Raw genomic sequence first — 26,478 nt, 5'->3', positions numbered from 1 at the left:
ATTTCCTTTCTACCCTATAAGGACGATAGCATTATTCCCTCCCTGGAATATGAAAGTGGCTAAGATCATGTCTTTTAAGTGCTGCTAGAAGACATTTATTGTAGGAACCAGTAAAAGCCATCAGTAGTACCCACATAGTAGTCAATATTACAAATATATATCACTTGAATATGGCCACTGCTATTGAGAGTAAACACTTCCTCATCTGGAAGAGATGTGAATACTCTGCTGATCACCAAATAAATTTTTCATTCAGACATCTCAAATTGTATTTTAATACCTAATGGAGTCTAACCAAATGGATGTTAGGTGGGCTGTCTGTAATAATGAACTTCCTAACCTCTAGAGAGACAGTACATCTGTTCAGATCAAAATGTGTTGTTTGTGAAGCTCCCACACTCTGGAGACATATGTACAGTAACAATGTGAAAATAGCAAGTTTCAAACTCTTCAAATAGTTCCTAGTTAGCCAGTAAGGAAACATTAACCCCCAAAATGTGGAAGGAATCCTTCTGCAAATTTACAAATGGTTCGAATCCTCAGTAACAGTATTTGATGTACAAAGACTCTTACATGGTCATTGTTGGAAGAGAAAATGATCAATTTAACCCGAAGAGCTTTGTGTTTTCCTGCGTAAGTCCAAATGGCCCATTAAGGTGAAAGTAGAGAAGAACCAAGTCAGGAGTTCATTGTGGTTTATGACCTCCTATAATCAAGAATTTTTCCCCTCCTTTCTTAATGCTGACTAATACGTTAAAATTCATTTTTTGGTGTGGTCTTATAAAAAATTTTAAAATAGCCATTCATTTCACCAAGATGCATATTCTCAATACCTATTATTAACACTCAGTGATGACCTTTGTAAGAAATTTGAAGCTTCCTAGTCATTTATAAATCTTAGTGCTAACCTCCAAATGTATAAAGGCAGTTCCAAATACTGTACTTATAATACTGCCATTGCTCTCTTACTTTATGAATGCCAATTATACTTTTCCCTGCTTATTCTTCCTATCACTTTGTTTATTAAGATTATTACTTCATGCCTTGGAAAAGTTTGGGTAAAATAAAATAAAACAATTTCTTTTGTTGAAAGCACATATCCTATTAACATTTTCTGGGTGAATAGGAATGGGTAAGGAATCCATAAAATATAGACATGTAACATTTCTAGTATCCCTTGCTATAAAGTAATTCAACGTTAGGATTTACTAATATTTATATTGCTTCAGAACACTCCAAAATTCAACCACTCATCAAAAATAATTCATTGAGCAGCTAAACAATATTGCTCTAACAAAGTATCAGAATATGAAATGCATGTTTAGTATATTAAATAGGAAAGCTGTTAAAATTACTAAAGATGTTAAAAATAATATTAATTTAATGTTAAATTAAACATTTTAAATTTATAACTTTTTCAAAAATATTAAGAATGTTAAGAATGAAGAATTTCAAATAAAGTGAATGCCATTGGTACCCTTCACAGATCCCCTTCATTGGGTAAGTGTAAGATGCTGTGAGTGTTGGAGAATAGTCTTTGACCTAAGGAGAGCCAATTCACCTGGGCACACACACACACACACACACACACACACACACACACACACACTGGACAAGGTGAACAACCTCCAGCTAATGACTGACTCACATGGAAGTATATAAGGTCAACCCTTTACCTCATTGTGAAAAACCAAATCTAAGGTACAATTTATGCTTCAGAACTCCCTGGGGGATCAGTCTGTGAACCACATCCTTGTTTAGATCTTTTCTTTACTGTATCCTACTTCCTCCCCTCTTTTCTCTCAAGAGCATCCACTCAATAAGCAACATGCACCCAAATTCTTGTCTCAGGCTCTACTTCTAGAGAACCTGAGCAAGATATCAATTAAATACTGGACTTCCAAAAACAAGAAAAACACATACTTCTGAGCCCTTGCTTAATAAAATCTTAGCAACAGTTTTGTTTTGTTTTTAACAGGCAGTTTTAGAAAAATCTTGGTGTAATAAAATGAAACAGTGACAAGTGATTGAATAATTTCATATATCAGAATTCAAATTTCCAGCTTTAGAAATTTTGACTTGCTGTGAGTTCTTACCTTGATACCTAGACTCTTATCATTCCCTAATACTAATATTTCAGTGCTGGCTTTACTGATGTTTATTTCTTTTTTTTTTATTTTATTTAATTTATTTTTTATACAGCGGGCTCATATTAGTTATCCATTTTATACATATTAGTCTATATATGTCAATCCGAATCTCCCAATTCATCACACCACCATCCCGACCCCCCACCGCTTTCCTCCCTTGGTGTCCATATGTTTGTTCACTACATCTGTGTCTCAATTTCCGCCCTGCAAACTGGTTCATCTGTACCATTTTTCTAGGTACTACATATATGCATTGATATACGATATTTGTTTTTCTCTTTCTGACTTAATTCACTCTGTATGACAGTCTCTAGATTTATCCAGGTCTCTACAAATGACCCAATTTCGTTCCTTTCTATGGCTAAGTAATATTCCATTGTATATATGTACCACATCCTCTTTATCCATTCGTCTGTCGATGGGCATTTAGGTTGCTTCCATGACCTGGCTATTGTAAATACTGCTGCAATGAACATTGGGGTGCATGTGTCTTTTTTTTTTTTTTTTACAGCCTTATTGGAGTATAATTGCTTTACAATGGTGTGTTAGTTTCTGCTTTATAACAAAGTGAATCAGTTATACATATACATATGTTCCCATATCTCTTCCCCCTTGCGTCTCCCTCCCTCCGATCCTCCTTATCCCACCCCTCGAGGTGGTCACAAAGGACCGAGCTGATATCCCTGTGCTATGCGGTTGCTTCCCACTAGCTATCTATTTTATGTTTGGTAGTGTATATATGTCCGTGCCACTCTCTCACTTTGTCACAGTTTGCCCTTCCCCCTCCCCATATCCTCAAGTCCATTCTCTAGTAGGTCTGTGTCTTTATTCCCATCTTGCCCCTAGGTTCTTCATGACATTTTTTTTTCTTAAATTCCATATATATGTGTTAGTATATGGTATTTGTTTTTCTCTTTCTGACTTACTTCACTCTGTATGACAGACTCTAGGTCTATCCACCTCATTACAAATAGCTCAATTTCATTTCTTTTTATGGCTGAGTAATATTCCATTGTATATATGTGCCATGTCTTCTTTATTCATTCATCGGATGATGGGCACTTAGGTTGTTTCCATTTCGTGGCTATTGTAAATAGAGCTGCAATGAAGATTTTGGTACATGACTCTTTCTGAATTACGGTTTTCTCAGGGTACATGCCCAGTAGTGGGATTGCTGGGTCATATGGTAATTCTATTTGTAGTTTTTTAAGGAACCTCCATACTGTTCTCCATAGTGGCTGTACCAATTCACATTCCCACCAGCAATGCAAGAGTGTTCCTTTTTCTCCACACCCTCTCCAGTATTTATTGTTTCTAGATTTTTTGATGATGGCCATTCTGACTGGTGTGAGATGATATCTCATTGTAGTTTTGATTTGCATTGCTCTAATGATTAATGATGTTGAGCATTCTTTCATGTGTTTGTTGGCAGTCTGTATATCTTCTTTGGAGAAATGTCTATTTAGGTTTTCTGCCCATTTTTGGATTGGGTTGTTCGTTTTTTTGTTATTGAGCTGCATGAGCTGCTTGTCAATTTTGGAGATTAATCCTTTGTCAGTTGCTTCATTTGCAAATATTTTCTCCCATTCTGAGGGTTGTCTTTTGGTCTTGTTTATGGTTTCCTTTGCTGTGTAAAAGCTTTGAAGTTTCATTAGGTCTAATTTGTTTATTTTTGTTTTTATTTCCATTTCTCTAGGAGGTGGGTCAAAAAGGATCTTGCTGTGATTTATGTCATAGAGTGTTCTATGCTTTCCTCTAACAGTTTGATAGTTTCTGGCCTTACATTTAGGTCTTTAATCCATTTTGAGCTTATTTTTGTGTATGGTGTTAGGGAGTGATCTAATCTCATTCTTTTACATGTACCTGTCCGGTTTTCCCAGCACCACTTATTGAAGAGGCTGTCCTTTCTCCACTGTACATTCCTGCCTCCTTTATCAAAGATAAGGTGACCATATGTGCGTGGGTTTATCTCTGGGCTTTCTATCCTGTTCCATTGATCTATCTCTCTGTTTTTGTGCCAGTACCATACTGTCTTGATTACTGTAGTTTTGTAGTATAGTCTGAAGTCAGGGAGCCTGATTCCTCCAGCTGCGTTTTTCATTCTCAAGATTGCTTTGGCTATTCGGGGTCTTTTGTGTTTACATACAAATTGTGTGATTTCTTGTTCTAGTTCTGTGAAAAATGCCAGTGGTAGTTTGATAGGGATTGCATTGAATCTGTAGATTGCTTTGGGTAGTAGAGTCATTTTCACAATGTTGATTCTTCCAATCCAAGGACATGGTATATCTCTCCATCTATTTGTATCATCTTTAATTACTTTCATCAGTGTCTTATAATTTTCTGCACACAGGTCTTTTGTCTCCTTAGGTAGGTTTATTCCTAGATATTTGATTCTTTTTGGTGCAATGATAAATGGGAGTGTTTTCTTGATTTCACTTTCAGATTTTTCATCATTAGTGTATAGGAATGCCAGAGATTTCTGTGCATTAATTTTGTATCCTGCTACTTTACCAAATTCATTGATTAGCTCTAGTAGTTTTCTGGTAGCATCTTTGGGATTCTCTATGTATAGTATCATGTCATCTGCAAACAGTGCCAGCTTTACTTCTTCTTTTCCAATTTGGATTCCTTTTATTTCCTTTTCTTCTCTGATTTCTGTGGCTAAAACTTCCAAAACTATGTTGAATAAGAGTGGTGACAGTGGGCAACCTTGTCTTGTTCCTGATCTTAGTGGAAATGCTTTCAGTTTTTCACCATTGAGGACGATGTTGGCTGTGGGTTTGTCATATATGGCCTTTATTATGTTAAGGAAAGTTCCCTCTATGCCTACTTTCTGCAAGGTTTTTATCATAAATCGGTGTTGAATTTTGTCAAAAGCTTTCTCTGCATCTATTGAGATGATCATATGGTTTTTCTCCTTCATTTTGTTAATATGGTGTATCATGCTGATTGATTTGTGTATATTGAAGAATCACTGCATTCTTGGAATAAACGCCACTTGATCATGGTGTACGATCCTTTTAATGTGCTGTTGGATTCTGTTTGCTAGTATTTTGTTGAGGATTTTTGCATCTATGTTCATCAGTGGTATGCATGTGTCTTTTTAAACTACAGTTTTCTCTGGGTAAATGCCCAGTAGTGGGATTGCTGGGTCACATAGTTATTCTATTTTTAGGTTTTTAAGGAACCTCTATACTGTTCTCCATAGTGGCTGTATCAATTTAGATTCCCACCAACAGTGCAAGAGGGTTCCCTTTTCTCCACACCCTTTCCAGCATTTGTTGTTTATAGATTTTCTGATGATGCCCATTCTAACAGGTGTGAGGTGATACCTCATTTTAGTCTTGATTTGCATTTCTCTAATAACTAGTGATGTTGAGCAGCTTTTCATGTGCTTCTTGGCCATCTGTATGTCTTCTTTGGGGAAATGTCTATTTAGGTCTTCTACCCATTTCTGGATTGGGTTGTTTGTTCTTTTAATATTGAGCTGCATGAGCTGTTTATATATTTTGCAGATTAATCCTTTGTCCGTTGATTCGTTTGCAAATATTTTCTCCCTTTCTGAGGGTTGTCTTTTCATCTTGTTTGTAGTTTCCTTTGCTTTGCAAAAGCTTTTAAGTTTCATTAGGTCCCATTTGTTTATTTTTATTTCCATTACTCTAGGAGGTGGATCAAAAAAGATCTTGCTGTGATTTATGTAAAACAGTGTTCTTCCTATGTTTTCCTCTAAGAATTTTATAGTGTCTGGTCTTATATTTAGGTCTCTAATCCATTTTGAGTTTATTTTTGTGTATGGTGTTAAGGATTGTTCTAATTTCATTCTTTTACATGTAGCTGTCCAGTTTTCCAGGCACCATTTATTGAAGAGACTGTCTTTTCTCCATTGTATATCCTTGCCTCCCTTGTCACAGATTAGTTGAACATAGGTGCGTGGGTTTATCTCTGGGCTTTCTATCCTGTTCCATTGATCTATATTTCTGTTTTTGTGCCAGTACAATATTGACTTGATTACTCTAGCTGTATAGTATAGTCTGAAGTCAGGAAGTCCGATTCCTTCAGCTCCGTTTTTTTCCACTCAATAGTACTTTGGCTATTCAGAGTCTTTTGTGTCTCCATACAAATGTTTAGATTTTTTGTTCTAGTTCTGTAAAAAAAATGCCATTGGTAGTTTGATAGGGATTGCATTGAATCTGTAGATAGCTTTGCATAGTACAGTCATTTTCACAATATTGATTCTTCCAATCCAAGAACATGGCATATCTCTCCATCTGTTGGTATCATCTTTAATTTCTTTCATCAGTGTCTTATAGTTTTCTGCATACAGGTCTTTTGTCTCCTTAGGAAGGTTTATTCCTAGGTATTTTATTCTTTTTGTTGCAACGGTAAATGGGAGTGTTTCCTTAATTTCTCTTTCAGGTTTTTCATCATTACTGTATACGAATGCAAGAGATTTCTGTGCATTAATTTTGTATCCTGCAACTTTACCAAATTCATTCATTAGCTCTATTAGGTTTCTGGTGGCATCTTTAGGATCCTCTATGTATAGTATCATGTCATCTGCAAACAGTGACAATTTTACTTCTTCTTTTCTGATTTGGATTCCTTTTATTTCTCTTTCTTCTTTGATTGCTGTGGCTAGTACTTCCAAAACTATGTTGAATAATAGTGGTGAGCGTGGATTTCCTTATGTTGTTCCTGATCTTAGAGGAAATGCTTTCAGTTTTTCACCACTGAGAATGATGTTTGCTGTGGGTTTGTCGTATATGGCCTTCATTATGTTGAGGTGGGTTCCCTGTATGCCCACATTCTGGAGAGTTTTTATCATAAATCGGTGTTGAATTTTGTCAGAAGCTTTTTCTGCATCTATTGAGATGATCATATGGTTTTTATTCTTCAATTTGTTAATACGGTGTATCACATTGATTGATTTGCATATATTGAAGATTCCTTGCATCCCTGGGATAAATCCCACTTGATCATGGTATATGATCCTTTTAATGTGTTGTTGGATTCTGTTTGCTAGTATTTTGTTGAGGATTTTTGCATCTATATTCATCAGTGATATTGGTCTGTAATTTTCTTTTTTGTAGTATCTTTGTCTGGTTTTTGTATCAGGGTGATGGTGGCCTCATAGAATTAGTTTGGGAGTATTCTTTCCTCTGAATATTTTGGAAGAGTTTGAGGAGGATGGGTGTTAGCTCTTCTCTAAATGTTTGATAGAATTCACCTGTGAAGCCATCAGGTCCTGGGCTTTTGTTTGTTGGAAGATTTTTAATCACAGTTTTGATTACATTACTTGTGGTTGGTCTGTTCATATTTTCTATTTCTTCCTGGTTCAGTCTTTGAAGGTTGTATCTTTCTAAGAATTTGTCCATTTCTTCCAGGTTGTCCATTTCATTGGCCTAGAGTTGCTTGTAGTAGTCTCTTAGGATGTTTTGTATTTCTGCCGTGTCTGTTGTAACTTCTCCTTTTCCATTTCTAATTTTATTGATTTGAGCCCTCTCCCTCCTTTTCTTGATGAGTCTGGCTAATGGTTTATCAATTTTGTTTAACAAAGAACCAGCTTTTAGTTTTATTGATCTTTGCTATTGTTTTCTTTGTTTCTATTTCATTTATTTTTGCTCTGATCTTTATGATTTCTTTCCTTCTGCTAACATTGGGTTTTGTTTGTTCTTCTTTCTCTAGTTGCTTTAGGTGTAAGGTTATATTGTTTATTTGAGCTTTTTCTTGTTTCTTGAGGTAGGCTTCTACTGCTATCAACTTCCCTCTTCCTGTTTTTGCTGCATCCCATAGGTTTTGCATTGTCGTGTTTTCATTGTCATTTCCCTCTAGGTATTTTTTGATTTCCTCTTTGATTTCTTCAGTGATCTCTTGGTTATTCAGTAACATATTGTTTACCCTCCATGTTTTTGTGTTTTTTATGTTTTTTTCCCTGTAATTGATTTCTAATCTCATAGTGTTATGGTCAGAAAAGATGCTTGATATGATTTCAATTTTCTTAAATTTACTGAGGCTTGATTTTTGACCCAAGATGTGATCTATCCTGGAGAATGTTCCATGCACAGTTGAGAAGAAATGGTAATCTGCTGTTTTTGGATGAAATGTCCTATAAATATCAATTAAATATATCTGGTCTACTGTGTCATTTAAAACTTGTGTTTCCTTATTTATTTTCTGTTTGGACGATCTGTCCATTGGTGTAAGTGAGGTTTTAAAGTCCCCCACTATTACTGTGTTACTGTCAATTTCCTCTTTTATAGCTGTTAGCAGTTGCCTTATGTATTGAGGTGCTCCTATGTTGGGTGCATATATATTTATAATTGTTATATCCTGTTCTTGGATTGATCCCTTGATCATTATGTAGTGTCCTTCCTTGTCTCTTGTAACATTCTTTATTTTAAAGTCTCTCTTTTTTTTTTTTTTTTGTGGTACGCAGACCTTTCACTGTTGTGGCCTCTCCAGTTGTGGAGCACAGGCTCTGGATGCGCAGGCTCAGCAGCCATGGCTCACAGGCCCAGCTGCTCCACGGCATGTGGGACCCTTCCAGACTGGGGCACGAACCCATGTCCCCTGCATCAGCAGGCGGACTCTCAACAACTGTGCTACCAGGGAAGCCCTAAAGTCTATTTTATCTGATATGAGTATTACTCCTCTGGCTTTCTTTTCATTCTCATTTGCATGGAATATCTTTTTCCATCCCCTCACTTTCGGTCTGTATGTGTCCCTAGGTCTAAAGCGGGTGTCTTGTAGATGGCATATATATGGGTCTTGTTTTTGTATCCATTCAGCCAGTCTGTGTCTTTTGGTGGGAGCATTTAATCCATTTTACATTTAAGGTATTTATTGATATGTATGTTCCTATTACCATTTTCTTAATTGTTTTGGGTTTGTTTTTGTAGGTCCTTTTCTTCTCTTGTGTTTCCCACTTAGAGAAGTTCCTTTAGCATTTGTTGTAGAGCTGGTTTGGTGGTGCTGAGTTCTCTTAGCTTTTGCTTGTCTGTAAAGCTTTTTTTTTTTTTTTTTTTGTCTGTAAAGCTTTTGATTTCCCCATCAAATCTGAAATGAGATCCTTGCCAGGTAGAGGAATCTTGGTTGTAGGTTCTTCCCTTTCATCACTTTAAGTATATTATGCCACTCCCTTCTGGCTTGTAGAGTTTCTGCTGAGAAATCAGCTGTTAACCTTATGGGAGTTCCCTTGTATGTTATTTGCCATTTTTCCCTTGCTGCTTTCAATAATTTTTCTTTGTCTTTAATTTTTGCCAGTTTGATTACTATGTGTCTCAGTGTGTTTCTCCTTGGGTTTATCCTGTATGGGACTCTCTGCGCTTCCTGGACTTGGGACGCTACTTCCTTTCCCATGTTAAGGAAGTTTTCAACTATAATCTCTTCAAATATTTTCTCAGGTCCTTTCTCTCTCTCTTCTCCTTCTGAGACCCCTATGATGTGAATGTTGTTGCGTTTAATGTTGTCTCAGAGGTCTCTTAGGCTGTCTTCATTTCTTTTCATTCTTTTTTCTTTATTCTGTTCTGCAGCAGTGAATTCTACCATTCTGTCTTCCAGGTCACTTATCCATTTTTCTGCCTCAGTTATTCTGCTATTGATTTCTTCTAGTGTATTTTTCATTTCAGTTATTGTATTGTTCATCTCTGTTTGTTTGTTCTTTAATTCTTCTAGATCTTTGTTAAACATTTCTTGCATCTTCTGGATCTTTGCCTCCATTCTTCTTCCGAGGTCCTGGATCATTTTCACTATCATATCCTGAATTCTTTTTCTGGAAGATTGCCTATCTCCACTTCATTTAGGTTTTTTCTGGGGTTTTATATTTTTCCTTCATCTGGTACATAGCCCTCTGCCTTTTCATCTTGTCTATCTTTCTGTGAATTTGGTTTTTGTTCCACAGGCTGCAGGATTGTAGTTCTTCTTGCTTCTGCTGTCTGCCCTCTGGTGGATGGGGCTATCTAAGAGGCTTGTGGAAGTTTCCTGATGGGAGGGACTGGTGATGGGTAGAGCTGGTGTTGCTCTGGTGGGCAAAGCTCAGTAAAACTTTAATCCGCTTGACTGTTGATGGGTGGGGCTGGGTTCCCTCCCTGTTGGTTGTTTGGTCTGAGGCAACCCAACACTGGAGCCTACTTGGGCTCTTTGGTGGGGCTAATGGCAGACTCTGGGAGGGCTCATACCAAGGGGTACTTCCCAGAACTTCTGCTGCCAGTGTCCTTGTCCTCATGGTGAGACACAGCCACCCCCCGCCTCTGCAGGAGACCCTCCAACATTAGCAGGTAGGTCTGATTCAGTCTCCTATGGGGTCACTGCTCCTTCCCCTGGGTCTCGATGTGCACACTACTTTGTGTGTGCCCTCCAAGAGTGGAGTCTCTGTTGCCCCCAGTCCTGTCGAAGTCCTGCAATCAAATCCCATTAGCCTTCAAAGTCTGATTCTCTAGGAATTCTTCTTCCCATTGCCGGACCCCCAGGTTGGGAAGCCTGATGTGGGGCTCAGAACCTTCACTCCAGTGGGTGGACTTCTGTGGTATAAGTGTTCTCAAGTTCGTGAGTCACCCACCGAGCAGTTATGGGATTTGATTTTATTGTGATTGCACCCCTCCTACCATCTCATTGTGGCTTCTCCTTCGTCTTTGGATGTGGGGTATCTTTTTTGGTGAGTTCCAGTGTCTTCCTGTCGATAATTATTCAGCAGTGATTCCGGTGCTCTCGCAAGAGGGAGTCCATCCTTCCCATTTTCATTCACTGAAACCATCAGAGAGTCTTCTCCTCCTTCTCTTCTCCCCTGCATGTGCACCGGGCTGGACGCAGAACCTCGTGTTTGCACAGAGAAGAAAGACGTCCTGCAGAAGATGCTGGAGTGCCGACACCACGGAAACCTTGAGCTTTTACCACATCCTGCACTGTTTCATCCCAAAGAGAAATCTGGCCACACGCTGCACTGTTTCATCCCAAAGAGAAATCTGACAGAATCGAAGTGGCTGAGTGGCCTGAACTGTTTTAAGAAACCACAGGAAGATGAGAAATGTCAGGCGTCCGGCGGTCTGAGAGGACTAGCGGGGTTCGGCTTCTGACCCGATGACTGTGGGTTATAAATACGGGGAGTACAAATCAATCCTGTTCCCGAAACTGCCTGCTCAACCCGGGAGCTCCCTTCCCCTTTGTGCCTGGCGCACCACCTGCTGCTCTGGAGCCCCAGCCCAGCTGGAGGCGCAGGCAGCTCCACAGGCACAGAGCGAGCCCTTCACAAAACCTGAGGTTTATTTTTGTAGTCAGCCCATACATATCACACTCATCTTATCTCTTCACTCAGCCTCTCTCCCACTCTATTCAATATTTTGTATTATTATATCTCTCATTTCTAGGACAAAGCTTTGAGCAGTACCTTACACAGTGGGAATTATTAAATATTTGTTAAGTCTATTTGGCTATATAAATCAATTATTAAGGTCAAAGAGAGAAAGCAGGAAAATTTACTGAAATGCCCATGTACAGTTAGAGAGAAAGAATGGGAAACCACACATTCCCACATAGGCTCTGAGGCAAGAGACAGAGACTCATCCCTAATCATTGTCACTGGTTCCAGAGAGGACCAGAAACACGGGAGGATGCCAACATTAAATTACTCATGACTCCTCTTGACCCCCCAAAAAAGAATATTTATTTCCCTTCACTTCACATATGCTCCCCAGAATTGAGCTTCCTGGAATTTCTATTAAGAATCTGGATTAGATAGCAATAATTTTTAGGTGCCACAGTCTCTGCTAACAGTAAGCTCTAAAAGAAGGACAGTGGGAAAGAGATAAGCCATAAGCCAGTCCAGAGCTACAGAGATTTGGGGACAGTTTGAATGGATATGCATGAAGGATGGAATTTACAACAGGTAGAAATCACAGATCATAAATTCAGGGTGCAAGAAATACACCCTACCTCATTTTTCTATAAGCCAATTTCCTTTCTCTTTCAAGACCTATCCCTTGACTCTGCTGAATTAGCAGAAAATTTAGTATCACTATTTTGGGCGGCTCCTACTTCTCTTCCTCAAGGTTGATTAGGTCCCAGGAGATTTACATAGGACTAGGGTACTTTGAAAATACAGTGTGAGTAAGGACATAGGGAAGGGAGTGATGGCTGGCAGTCACATTGTTTGTGGTTGACCTGTCCCTGATTCCTGTCCACAAGACTTCCTTGAGCAGTGGCTCTTCCTGCAGGGCCTTGCCTGGGCATCCCTGTGAGGCTATCTACATGCGTATTTCAGCCTTCCTCTCTTTGGGGTCAAAGCAACTGTCCAGTCTACTGGACTAATTTCCCAGGAGCTTACCGACGTCTCTACACTCATTACTATTCTGTATCTCACCTCCTCCTCCTGATCCAAAGGAATCCTTTCTATTCTAAGGGAAAACCTATCCCTTTCTTTTCAAATTTGCCTCAAAAGCACTTCCCTTTTTTTTACATTTTCAGGTATCAGTAGGGCCTCAAGCTTGCTGGGTCCTCAAATTTTCCCTGCCACTGAGTAGTAAGTTTGCACAGGGGAATGACCAAGCATATATTCCAGTCTTGGGCTCTATCTTCATTTATTTTCTAAGAATCATACTATCTCCAAAAGCTATTGCAAATCAATCAGTTTCTCATAGATGACGAGTTAGTTTCACGATTTAAAAAAGTTGACAACCCAACTTGAAATTAATGGAAGTGTGTTTACATTTAACTAGTTTTACTCATAAGGTGACCCTCTGTTCCCAGAGAACCTTGTGAAATACTCCCATTGAATGTTCACCTATATTATTACTATATACTAAAAAGTCTGTTAATGGTAAATGACCTCGCCTATTAGAGAGTGCCTGCCAAGTAAATTCTCAATGTTTCCAAGATAAACAAATTAAAAGGAAGAAGGCATGCCTGGCAAAGATTAGGAAGCAAGGAATACAGTCAGCGAATTCAAGAGATACCAGTTTAGCCTTCAGACAGCACCAATGCTGGCAAGGCTCGAGTCACTTTCAAAGCAGTTTTAACAGTTACATGTCAGAAATTCAAAACAACTCTCCACATTATGAGAAAAGAAATGTTCTTTTACTATGTAGGAAACGTAATTCTCCATCCATGGAAGGAAAGAGTTAAAATCTTTCTGTTTTTAACTCCCAAATAGTAAAGTTTTTGAGAAATCCTAAGAGATGGAATGGAACCAAGTCTAAAGTCAGTTCCCTTTCGTTTTGATTTATTTCAGTCTTTTTTCACAGAGACAGCCATTGAGACAAGAATTTTTTATGTCAACTCGCTGAGGACTGACTGCAGTCATCGGAAAGATGTAATAATTGATTTCAATAATTAATTCCTGCTTGCCGAAGTAATGTTGCTTAGGCACTCCTCCACTGGCCCCAGTTAAAAGGAACTCAGAGGCAGGAGTGCATAAACAGCTACATTACTTTGGGGAGTGAAAGTCCCCTAACATACTGTAGATTTGGGAAGAGCTTTTAGGCCTGGGGCTATTTAAAGTTAATTCCTACAGAGTCCCCTGTTACCTCATGTTGTCCATGATTTTCTAACCAATTCAGAGGAGTAGAAAGCCAAGTGGAGAGATAGGCATCTTTGCAACAATTGATCTCTGCTCAATCAGAAAATCCATCTTCACACTATATCAAAGTTCTCTCAAAAACTAAAGGGAGAGAGAAAGAGTTCTGGAAGTTAGGGCATCAGGAAGGAGGAGACCTAGGAGTAGAAAAATAATTAGAGATGAATGTCAGGAGGAAAACAAAGTAAGTGGAAAATGCTATTTGGGAAACCAAATGACCCCTGGTCCTTTTCATTGAAATGATTTCTAAAACCCCAAACTGCTTCTTACTATAGTCAAAAATGTTAAAATGAAGTCATTTTATGGTCATTTCAAAAAGGTTAAATAGGCTGTGCTTTCTTGTATGCCTAATATAAACAGAAACTAAACTGACTCCATATGACAGCATTTTATTGCTTCCTCTAAGATATTTCCATACATTTTTTAAAAATAATATTTTTATGCCCTAATACAACCATTTAAAAGTGAAATTCAACTCAGATGCAATATTTTAGAATATTTATCCTTAATGGAAATGCTGTTAAACACTCAGATCTTTGCAAATTTATCACTGAAAAATAATTTTGACCACCTCCTTTACCCCAGATTATGTATTCAGCTCCCCTTGACCCAAGATATGTCACAATACAGGTTTTTCACTAATCAGGAATTTACAACCCCAAACTGATTGTGCTGTCAATACTTTACTGTTAATGAAGGCCTATAAAGGACTGAAAAGCATAAATGGGAATCAGGCCCTTATTAGGCATGGACCATGCATAGCCATGCCCAGGTACAAGAACCGACCTCTTGTTACTACTTGGTCCCAGGGCAATAAGGTTCCTGATGTAAAGAACAGATTAAAAGTAAAACTAGACCAGATGTTTTTCCTATTAGATGGATTAAGTCAGACCAAACCTAAAATTAGGAAAGCACGCAGGGCTGATTTACTACTGCGCTGTGATCGGTGGCTGCGCTGGGAGCCGTGGCCAGTGGCTGCAGAGCCAGCTCTCCCTTTATTAATGGGGCTGTGGGAGCAGGAAGGCCTCACCCCTGACTGCTCTAAAAATGCTGAACGAGGACTCCAACCTGGTGATGAAAGCTGCTGTCTGAAGGTGGAACCTTGGTAAAAACAACATTAAAATCTACTTCAAACACAGCTGATGATACAAAGGGAAGAGGGAAAAATCTAAGCTTTACTGTCTTCCTTAATAAAAATATTTGAGGAATAAGAGTACCAAATTAGACCAGCTGAAGGCACTTTTTTTTTTCTGAAAATACAATCTTATTATGACTAGGAAAATCAACTTCATTGAGTCTCATGTAGACCCAGATCAGACAATTCAACCCCAAGTGTTTCTTTGCATGCTGAGCTCTGAGAGTGTCTAATAGAATACTGCTATTGTAAGAGTTTGCCAGATTAACCTTACCAGATAGAAGGAGGGAGACCAAGTTTAACACAGCAAAGAGTCAGAATGTTCAGAAACTGCTGCAACTGCCAGTTCCTTGTACTGTAGCAGTTGAATGTAGCTCCTTGCCAAGAACTTGACATAAGAAAGAATTATTTGAAGAATAACCTTCATCTTAAAATCTTATTTAAAACTTTATAAGTTTTAAGAAAAACTCAAAACAAACTTTCCCAGACAGTGTATTAAGAGTGATATCAAGTAATCCTTTGGACAGTTTCACCCTTGATAGAGTCTTACTCAAAAGGTAGATTTCTTCCTAATTCTGCTAAGTTATTTATAACATAGTTACTCTTCAGTATCTTTAAATAAGTTGTTCTTGCTGTTTGTTTTGTTTATGCTTTTATTTTGCATCCTCACAGCCAACTTTAATGTAATAGAAAGGCTATGTGGATACAAATCCAGACTTGGGTTGGAACTCCTGAGGTGTCACGTCATAGCTGTGACTTTAGATATGTCACATAAACTTCTATGAAACTCAGTTTTCTTGGTAAAAATAAGGTCAAATGTGCACCTTATAAGGTGAGATAAGATAATTCCTCTAAAAGTAGGAACCCATTCAATCCATGCCAATTATGTGTCTGCCAACCCCCTTAAGGTTTGCATTACACCAGTTCTCCTAAGAAAAAGTTTGCTCAAGATCACAAAGTTGACAAGAAAGCAAGCCTTAAGTCTCCTCCCAAGACCATTCCCTCAGTCATAGGGACTCCTGGGAAGACTAACTCTTTCCCACTTTTGCAGAGATTATGCTGATGAATTTTCCAATTTTAAATTGTTTTCAGCCCTCAAAAGTCTATATAGGGTTAAACAACATTTTTGTTGGCAGGACTGAGTTATGGTAGCCTCTATGGGTATACACTTAGTTTAAAGCCAAAACTGAGTGCCCTTGGGCAATCAAAGAGGTCCACATTGCATCTTGGTAGGAAAGAAGGGGACACAGACAGACCCTCCTAATATAAGACCAAAAGCCAGCAGATGATGTATTCATGGCTAGAAACCAGATACCTAAGCTGGACCCAAAAGCAGGAAGTCAAGAGACAGGCACAGTCATGGTTTCCAGGGAGTCAAGAAACCAAGCCAAAGGAAAAACAAAGGGACACTGAAAAGAAGAAAACTCACATGCATACGCACACACGCGCACACAATCACACACAAGCTGATAGGACGGGTCTTTCCAGTTTTGCCTTTTTTGCTACAATGGGCAGCTTCAGAGAGCAATATCTATAGGTGAGGTAAAATGATGCCACAAATACTGTACTGAAACTTTTAAACAGGCATTTGGGAAATCTGCTGTTTGTATTCATAAGCTGTTTGCCAGCAGATGGAAAAATATTACTTTTGTAGGAACAAATGGTCACCACTTAATTTACGGCACTCTCAAAAATATTGCTCCTCTATTTCTTGTGGCTGAGGGGACACATCAGAAATTATGTACAGCAACAAGAGTATTTGTTGTACCTGAACATGTTAATTTGGAGCTCATCTATGCTGTACCAATAGCCAGGCACACCATTTTGAAGTGTTTGACCTTATATTTTCACTTGTAGAATGCCAGAAATGTGATCTACTCTAACATGATAAACTATATTCCAAAATAGTGGTTAATGCATGATTTGAGTGTGGCAATAATCTAGTAGAATGGCTACAATATAATAATGGTGGTGGTATCATTTAGTGAAACTTGAATTTGTCTTTCTAGCTGGGTTCTTGATTTAGTATGATTTCAGTTCTTTGGGGAAGTATGTCTAATTTTCCCCAAAAGAAGGAATCTGTCTCTAGATACTCCAGGTTGGAGTAAACATATACTAAAAGCATCAGTAATTGTGATCTTACTTGTACTTAATATTTTCTTCTTAAGTCTAGAATTCATGTAGCCTTTTATAGCTTGTCGAGTTAAGTACAAATATATGTCTGCTGTCAAAATACTTAATCCAGTTTCCTACTATGGTATATACAAATGTATTTGTCAAGTGTGAAGTGAGGGCCATGGTGTTGAAGGAGAGATGGGCCATGTGTTTATGTGTTTGTAAAGGATCTCTATGCAACTGTCATTACTCAAAAACTAGAGCCTCCCTGAAGACAGTTACCCCATCCCTAAGAGAAATGATCTTTGATTTAGTTACAACTGAAAGTTTCTACAGGTAGCTACCCTAATTATTACAGAACTAAGAAGAGCATTTGCAGACCACTTTTTTCACAAACTGTATTCTCAGTGAATGCATTCTCAGTGAAAAACACTAGTTAGTTCATGCCTTGATATAATGCCGGCTCTAAAGGCATAAACATCTCTCTAATTTCTTGAGATAGTGGTGTGTAGTCTAGAACTTAAAGAACTGTCATGAAAAATCAGCAATTAATGGATTGTGATCTGATGACACCTTCTTTTCATTAACATTTAGTGTAGTCCTATATTTACCTTAAAAAAGAAATGATTTTAGTAGATGAAATGTGTTTGGTATCCATCTTTATAAAAATTCCAAATTATGTATCAAGTTTTACAGAAGGTGTAGCTTATGTGTTCTCTTTACAACTGTTGCTACAGTAATCACAAGGCAGAATGGGATCTTAAGAACAACCCAAATAGCCCCTTGCCTCTAGACATGTCTATATTTAAACCAGAAAGATGGCTATTCATGCTGTTCTTTAAAACCTCCGAGGAAGCACACAGTTGTTAGATTATCATGGTAGTTATGCAATATCTGTGAGTAATATATACAACTGCCTTTTTATGGCTACTGCATTAAGAGAATTTCCATTCATTCCATTTTGAATTCTGTTCAAATATAAGTGTGAATTCACTGTTAAACAGATACATAACCTATGTAACTCAAAGGAGAATAGAATGTCAAAGAATGAAAATTGTTCTACATGAAAATCTTGTTATATTACTTTGGCAGTTTAAACTGTTAAATTAATAAAAATGTTCAGGTGTGATACTCTTTACGCAGTAAAATACATCTGAAAATGTCTGCAAGGTGAATCATATTGAAAGCTTTCCATTTAAAGTAATCATATAATAAATACTTTACAAAGTAAATAATCTTTTTCATGAATTCAAGCATATTTTCACCTAAACTGACACTCACCTGTATTCAAGTTTATTTTAATATTCAAGTTAACTGTCACACCAAATTGTATAGAGCCCTCTTCTACTGGGCCAATAGGAAGTCAAATTTTCAGCTTGATATCTTTTATTACAAGGTCATTATCTGAGTCAGTTTTTTAATTCAGGCTACTATAATAAAAATACCATAGACTGGGTGGCTTAAACAGCAAGCATTTATTTCTCATGGTTCTGGAGGTTGGGAAGTTTGGGATCAAGACAATTGTAGATCCTGTGTCTGGTGAGAGCCTGTTTCCTGATTTATAGATAGCTGCCTTCTCACTGTATCCTCACATGGCCAAAAGAAAGAAGGGAAGCAAGATCTCTCATGTCTCTTCATATAAGGACACTAATCCTATGATGAGGGCTCCACTCATGACCCAATTACCTTTCGAGGGCCCTATCTCCAAATACCATCACATTGGAGAATAAGGTTTCAACATATGAACTTTGGGAGACATAAACATTTGGTCCCTAGCAGTTGTTTTGAAGTTATTTATTTTTAATGAGGTATAACATCAAATTATACAAAATTCAAAAGGGATAGAAGAGACTATTGTGAAAAGTAAGTTACCCTTTGCTATGGGCTGAATTGTGGTCTCCTCCAAAAATTCATATGTTGAAGCTTTAATTCCCAATACCTCAGAATGTGACTATATGACAGGGCCTTTAAAGAGGTGATTAAGCTAAAATGAGGTCATTTGGGTAGGCCTTAATCCAATCTGATTAGTGTCCTTCTAAGAAGAGGAAATTTGGGCACAAAAAACGACACCAGGGATGCGTACTCACAAAGGAAAGCCCATGTGAATACACAACAAGAAGGTGGCTATCTATAAGCCAAAGAGAGAGGCCTCAGAAAAAAGAAAACCTGCCAACACCTTGATCTTGAACTCTTAGCTTCCAGAACTCTGAGAGAATAAATTTTTATTAAGCCACCCTGTCTGTGGTACTTTGTTGTGGCAGCCCTAGCAAACTAATACACTCTTTGACCTCTCTTCTTCAACTTTAGCAGTTTCTTATGTATAGCTCCAAGGAGATTTTATGCAATATACATGCATGGATACATAATACTATACACTCTCTTCTGGATATTTCTTTACTTAGTAATAGATCATGTACAGAACTTCATATCAAAATGCCCACCATAGAAATTATATCAATTTAGACTCATACAAAAACAATGTATGGGGGGCTTCCCTGGTGGCGCAGTGGTTGAGAGTCCGCCTGCCGATGCAGGGGACACGGGTTCGTGCCCCGGTCCGGGAAGATCCCACGTGCCGCGGAGTGGCTGGGCCCGTGAGCCATGGCCGTTGAGCCTGCGCGTCCGGAGCCTGTGCTCCGCAATGGGAGAGGCCACAACAGTGAGAGGCCCGCGTACCGCAAAAAAAAAAAAAAAAAACAATGTATGGGAGTATATATTCCTACACTCTCACCGGCATTGGCATGTATAAAACTTTATATGTGGTTTCCCATTGTAGTTTTCTTTTTGTGTGTGTGTGTGGTACGCGGGCCTCTCACTGCCGCGGCCCCTCCCGTTGCGGAGTACAGGATCCGGACGCACAGGCTCAGCGGCCATGGCTCACCGGCCTAGCCACTCCGTGGCATGTGCGATCTTCCCGGACTGGGGCACAAACCCGCGACCCCTGCATCGGCAGGTGGACTCTCAATCACTACGCCACCAGGGAAGCCCTCCCATTGTAGTTTTAATAGTATTTCTTTTATTATGAATGATATTAAGCTTTTTAAAAATTCTTTTTAAGAGCTATTTGAATTACCTTTTCCATAAACCATTTGTTCGGGTTTTTTCCCATTGTTCTACTGGGTTGCTGATAATTTTATCATTAATTTGATGAATTCCTTACATATTAAGAACATTAGCCTTTGCTCTATAATACGTGTTTACAAATTATTTTTTCTCAATTTATTATTTGTCCTTTGTATATTTTTATGATGCTTTTCCCATGTACATTTTAATGCAAATTTATTAACTTACTTAAGTCTCTAAATTATGTGTCACATTTAAAAAGGCCTTCCTCCCTCTGAGATTTTGTAATCTTTATTTTCTTCTAATAACTTAGTTTGAACTTTTCATTTGAGTCTTTGATCTATCTGAAATACATTTTATTGAAAGAAAGGAGGTAAGGAGTGAGTAATTTTTTAAAGACATTTATCACATTGTCCCAACACTTCTCATTGAATAAACCACCTTCTCCCCATTGATATTCAGTGTTGCCTTTATTACATATATATATCTGTTATGTTTTGATACATTCTTGAATATTTGCTCTGTTCCATTAATCTATGTGTAAATTCCTTTCAATGACTAATAATTTTCACTCTTGTAGAATTATAGTATGTTCTGACGTCTTTTAGGGTACAAATTTCCTCATGACTTTTCTACTTATGAATTTCCCTGACTCTTCATGCACATTTATTCTTCCAAAATTCTTTTAAATCAGTCTATGTAGTTGCTAAGAATGATTTGGATTCCATTAAATGTGTACATTATTTTATAAATAATTGATACCTATAGTATATTGAGTCTTTCTATACAATACTGACAACTTCTTTTCCAGATACATTATTTTAGAGTTTCCATTAGAATTATGTTGTTTCCTTTATACAGATCTTACACGCTCATTGTTTTATTTATTGCTAAGTATCTTACCATTTTTTTTGCCTTTTAAGTGGAATATGGCACATTCAGAAAAAAAAAGATGGAAATCTAAGTATAAATAAAGAAATCACACGTCAAGACAGAAAAGAGATTACCAATAAATAAAAATTAATCAGACAGTTATCAGACCTCTCATTTGCAACATTTGAAGCTACCAAACTAGAGATTACTGATGGAGAGAAATTAGTCACACATCAAGATGGAAGATAATTTTAGACTGCAATAAATCAGAGAGTAATCACTCAATCCATATCAACAATAAATAAATAAGGACTCTAACCAAATAACAAATGAGTCAAAAATCAGACTGTATAATGAGGAGAGGTGAAGAGAAGAAGGAACCAGGGTGAATAATAAACTCCAAAAGATAGATAAATAGGATAGATAGATAGATAGATGGTAGAGAGATGATAGATAGATACTGTAGGATAACAGGAAAATGTTATATGAGTGCTTTTATGTCTTTTGAAGCTGAGAAAATATACAGCAAAGATAGTTCTAATTATAGTCCAGAACCAAAAACACTAAACTGTCTAACTGAAACTTAGAAGTCTGGGTAGGGGTAAGGACAGGAGGAAATAATGTTCTAAAATTTAGGTTGGGGTAGGGGGATGGAAAGATAAGTAAAATCATCCCGATAGTTTTCTTTTTATGAAGGAGTAAGGAACAAAAGGAAATAGGGCATCTTGCTGAATGACATGGTATCTTGTTTCCAAATAGCAGTAGAAAAAATATTTGTCTAAATATGAGAGCTGGGAAGGGGATATAACCATAAGTTAAATGGAAAATCAGAAAAGAATTTTCAAATTAACCATAGGGGAAAAATAGAATAAATGGCAACTTAATCTCACCAACAAAAATAAGGGAAAGGAAAATTAAGGGGGAAACAGATTAAATAAATATACACAAATGTAAGATGAGAGGCATAAAATAAATGAATTTGTCGTTACACTAAATAGCCTGAGTCTCCCATAAAAGATTAAAAAATTGTTAAATTGGGTCTACAAAAGAAAAGCCAGTTCTATGCAGTTTATAAGGAATATACTTAAATTGAAAAATAAAAATTTGTATTGCAAATCCTATAGAAACTACTAAAAGTTTTTAAAAGAGGTATAAATATTAAATAAATAGAAATAAAATGGAATTATAAAAAATGTTCAATTAAATCCCAGAGTACAGAGAAAGAGGGGGAAAGTAACAAAAAGCTAATAAAAGCAAAATAGTAAAAAGCTAGTATCTTTCTATATTTTAATCCAACCTAATCAATAATCACTTTACATAAGAATTATCTAAACATACTCATTAAACAAAAGAGATTCTCAGATTGGATAAAAAGACAAGACCCAGCTAGATGTCATTTCAAAGCAACCCACTTTAAATATAAGACATAGGTTCATTAAAGTAAAAAGATAGAAAAAGTTATAGCATGCAAACACTAACCGAAAGCTGGAATAACTATACTAATTTCAGATAAAATAGACTTCAGAACAGGGATATTAGTAGTGATAAAGAGGGACTTCACACAATAATAATAAGGTCAATTTTCTAAGAAGACATAAATATCCTAAATGTGTATTAACAACAGAACTTCAGAATGCATGAACCAAATATTGATAGGTGTTAAATAAAAAGAAAAAAGAAAGAAAAGAAAAAAAATAATCAAGTCCATGATTTAGAGTTAGAGGCTTTTTCTTTCAGTAACTGCTAGAATAAGTAGGAAGAAAAAACAGTAATGACTTGACCAATATGATCAGCTAACATAACCTAATAGATATTTATAGAGTATCCCACTCAACAGAAGTATATCACACATTCTTCTCAAGTGCACGTGGAACAGTCACAAAGATATCTTCTGTGCCATAAAAAAAAACTTTAATAAATTTGAAAGAATATCAATAGAAACTATACAAAGTATGGTCTCAGATGATAACAAGATTAAACTAAAATTTGAAAGATATCTGAAAATGCTCACATATTTGAAAATTAAACAAAACACATCTAAATAATCTGTGAGACAAAAAGGAAGACTCAAGGAAAATTTTAAATATTTTGAAATAAAGGAAAATGAAAATACAACATGGTAAACTTTGTGGGATGCGGCTAACAGTGCTTCAAGGAAAATTTATAGCATTAAATGCTGGTATTAGAAAAGAACAAAAATATAAAATAAATAACTTATTTCCCTACTTAAGAAACTAGAGAAAAAGGAGAAAACTAAACCTAAAGCAAGCAAAAGGGGGGAGAAAACATAGAATTGCATACTACTTTATTAAAGTGTTTTTGAAAATCGACTAGGATGATAAGGGAGAAAGGATGGAATGTACACTGTAACAAATGAATCTAACTGTATTACAAATGTCTATAACATAAACTCACTGAAGGGAGCAAGAGGTGGAAGAAGGAGCTCTCCTCAGTATCTTTGGAAAATGGTAATTTTATTGTACTTGACACTCTAAAGACAAAAACAACAACAACAACAACAACAAAAACCAAAGCTGCACATAAATATTGTACTTTAATTGGTATTTTTTTTTCTCACAGGGCAATGAGTTAGCAATTCTGAAACTACTTTATACATATTCCAGATTTGAACAAATAATTAAATAAATTGTAGATAATGGGAGAGAGTAATCTCTCATTGTAAGAGAAAGAGATTACAAATAAATAAGTGGTGAGGGTTGGCAGATTTAAATGAATCCTTTTGTGCTGGATTAGAATCACAGATGTCAGTATAAATTCATGTTTATTTTAACATACTAATAGATAGATAGATACAGAAATATAGATGTGTGAATGTGTTTTAATATACATGAAATGATTCCTAGCACTGTCTACTAGAGGGTCTAGATGCAGTGACACCTCAGCAGCAATGAGCACACCCATCATTCATATTTTGTCTCCTAAGCATCATTCTTCATTAAGAGGATCCATTTCTCCAGAGAAATGGCTTATTTCAGAAGTGGAACAGAGAGAATACGAGATAAACCTGAAGCATCTTGTAGCACCAAATAAGGAAGTGCTCAAAAATTTAAAAATAAAAAAGAATGGAAGCATGTCAAAAGGACAGAGGAGCCAGCCTAAAAGAGCCCCCATTGGTCAAAGTTGTTTTTGTTTGAGCATCAAAATTAACAAACATAGTATTGAGTTATAACCAAAAGAATAAAATAAATACCCTTGAGTCAATGCTGATATAAATACATGATTGAATGAATAAATAAATATATAGATAAATAAAAATTGACAAATCTTTACAGAAGAAATCTAAATAATACACATAAATATTCCTCCTGCCAGAAGGTAGAACTTAATTTCCCTCCTCTTCAGGGTAGATTGGACTTAGTGACTCATTGACAGTGATTTGAGTATAGAAAAAGAAAAAAAAAATAGTAGCTCTACACTGGAGAAACCTAGCAGACATCATCTTAACCAAGTGCTCAAGGTTAATATCAGCATTGGTAAGTCATGTTGATATCATGTACTCCCTGATGTGATGAAAAGGGCACTTCACCCCTGTGCTATTCTTCCAAAAGAACCATAATTCCAGTCTAATCATAAGAAAACATCAGACAAATCCAAATTGAGGGACACTTTACAAAACACCTGATCAGTACTCCCCAAAGCTGTCAATGCCATGAAAAACAAGGAAAGACTTAAGAAACTCCCATGAGGTTTAAATGAAGAGATATGAATGTTAAATGCCCCATCGTAACCTGGGTTGGATGCTAGAATAGAAAAAGGACATAGCAAATTTTGACTGAAGTCTATTAATTATATTGAACCTATGTAAATTTTTAATTTTGACAAATGCACTATGATTATATAAAAGATTAGCATTAGGTTCCCCAATGCTAACTGGAGGGAGGGTATATAGGAACTCTCTATACCACCTTTGCAAGTTTTCTGTAAAACTAAACTTTTTTCAAAATAAAATTTTTAAAAACTATCTGCCAAACATGACTATAATCTCTGAGTAGAGTTTCATATAATAATAATGCTAATACAGTATTGAAACACACATACACAGAGGAAGTAGCACAAAAGAAACATTATTTTTTGAAATAGAATGCCTATATTTTTAAGTTACTTTCACATCTATAGAAGTGTCTCACTATAGTTTTTATTTTTTAATGCATATTTTAGTTATAGTGGTAAGCTCCTTAAAGTCTATATAAACTCGTACTTTTTCAAAAAGAACTTGCTGTGATTGCATGTAGTGATAAAGATGCCTTTAAGAATGTTTCACAGATGCTTCAAATCATTCATTTCTCATAAACATATGGGGTCTATTCTTCTGTCACTGTGTGTAATTCCTATTGACACTAATGGGAAGTATGCATGCATATCACTATAATTTGCCTCAAACAAACTGAAAATCATCACTGTTGAGATGAGAAAGTAAAAAAACCAAACAAGGAGAAGAACTGACTCCCTAAAACTCAGATTCTAGAATTTCTTGTCACAAGAAATTCCAGTCAAGGAGAATTAATCCATAGTGATTTCAACACAATAAACTACAATAATTCAAAATATAATACTGAAGGAGAGCAGAATTTGCCATCCCAAAATATGCCTCTTTGGCATAAGGATTATTTTAGGCTGATTATTTTTAAGAAACAGCAGACACTGGAGAAGCTGTGAAAACCAAGTAGAAGTTGCCCTTTTGAAAGAGATATTTACATTTATAAGGGAAATCTCCATTTTTAGGGTGTCTCCGTCTCTGTAGTGGAAGAGAAGGATGACCCCAAATCTCTAGAAACTCTAGACTTAGAAGGCAGGGACTTAAGTCTGCTTAACAACCTTACCCTTACTCACTGAGCTTTTCCTAGCAACTTCCCATACTGGCCTCCCCCCAACCCACCCCCAAATCTTTTGTCTTTATCTGAAGTTGATATTTAAAATGATGGCTTGACCCATTTTTGGAGGCTACTCAGTTTTCCTGGGTATCTTTTTTGGGTCTACAGGAGGTACACATATTATCTTTTGTTTATTTTTCTCCCATTAATCTGTCTTTTTATTACAGGAGTGTCTCAGCCAAGAACCTAGAAGGATAGAGAGAAAATTAATTTTCTTCCCCCACAATACTTAACAGTTATTTTATTTTTAGAGCATATTATCTTCCTGAATGTAATAAATTATCTTTTTTCAACTGTAATACAGAAATAGCTAAACATTTTGTGATACAACTGAACAAAACTCCCAATGCTACAAAAATAGCTCTAAGCTACTAGGTGGCAACTCTATGTGTTATATATTTTTAGGACTTTTATTCAGATCTATTGGCTGCTCATTTGTTCAAATCTCCTTTTACAAGATTATATACCTATTTTTAAACCTTAAGTTAAATATAGAATTCTTTCCTATTTAAAATTTAAGATTATAACATGTATCCACCAAGAAGGAGAGTCTCAAATTAGGGAGATTTGTTCACTGTTCCATTATCCCATTTCCACATCAGAAAACATAACAAAGTTCCTGGTTGTGTATCTCAGCAGTGTCATTTTGGCCAGATTCCAAGATGTTGCTTTAGATCTCAGTGG

The sequence above is a fragment of the Phocoena phocoena genome, chromosome 2 (assembly GCF_963924675.1).
Source record: "Phocoena phocoena chromosome 2, mPhoPho1.1, whole genome shotgun sequence".
Taxonomy (NCBI): domain Eukaryota; kingdom Metazoa; phylum Chordata; class Mammalia; order Artiodactyla; family Phocoenidae; genus Phocoena; species Phocoena phocoena.
Note: the sequence above shows the minus strand (reverse complement) of the source record.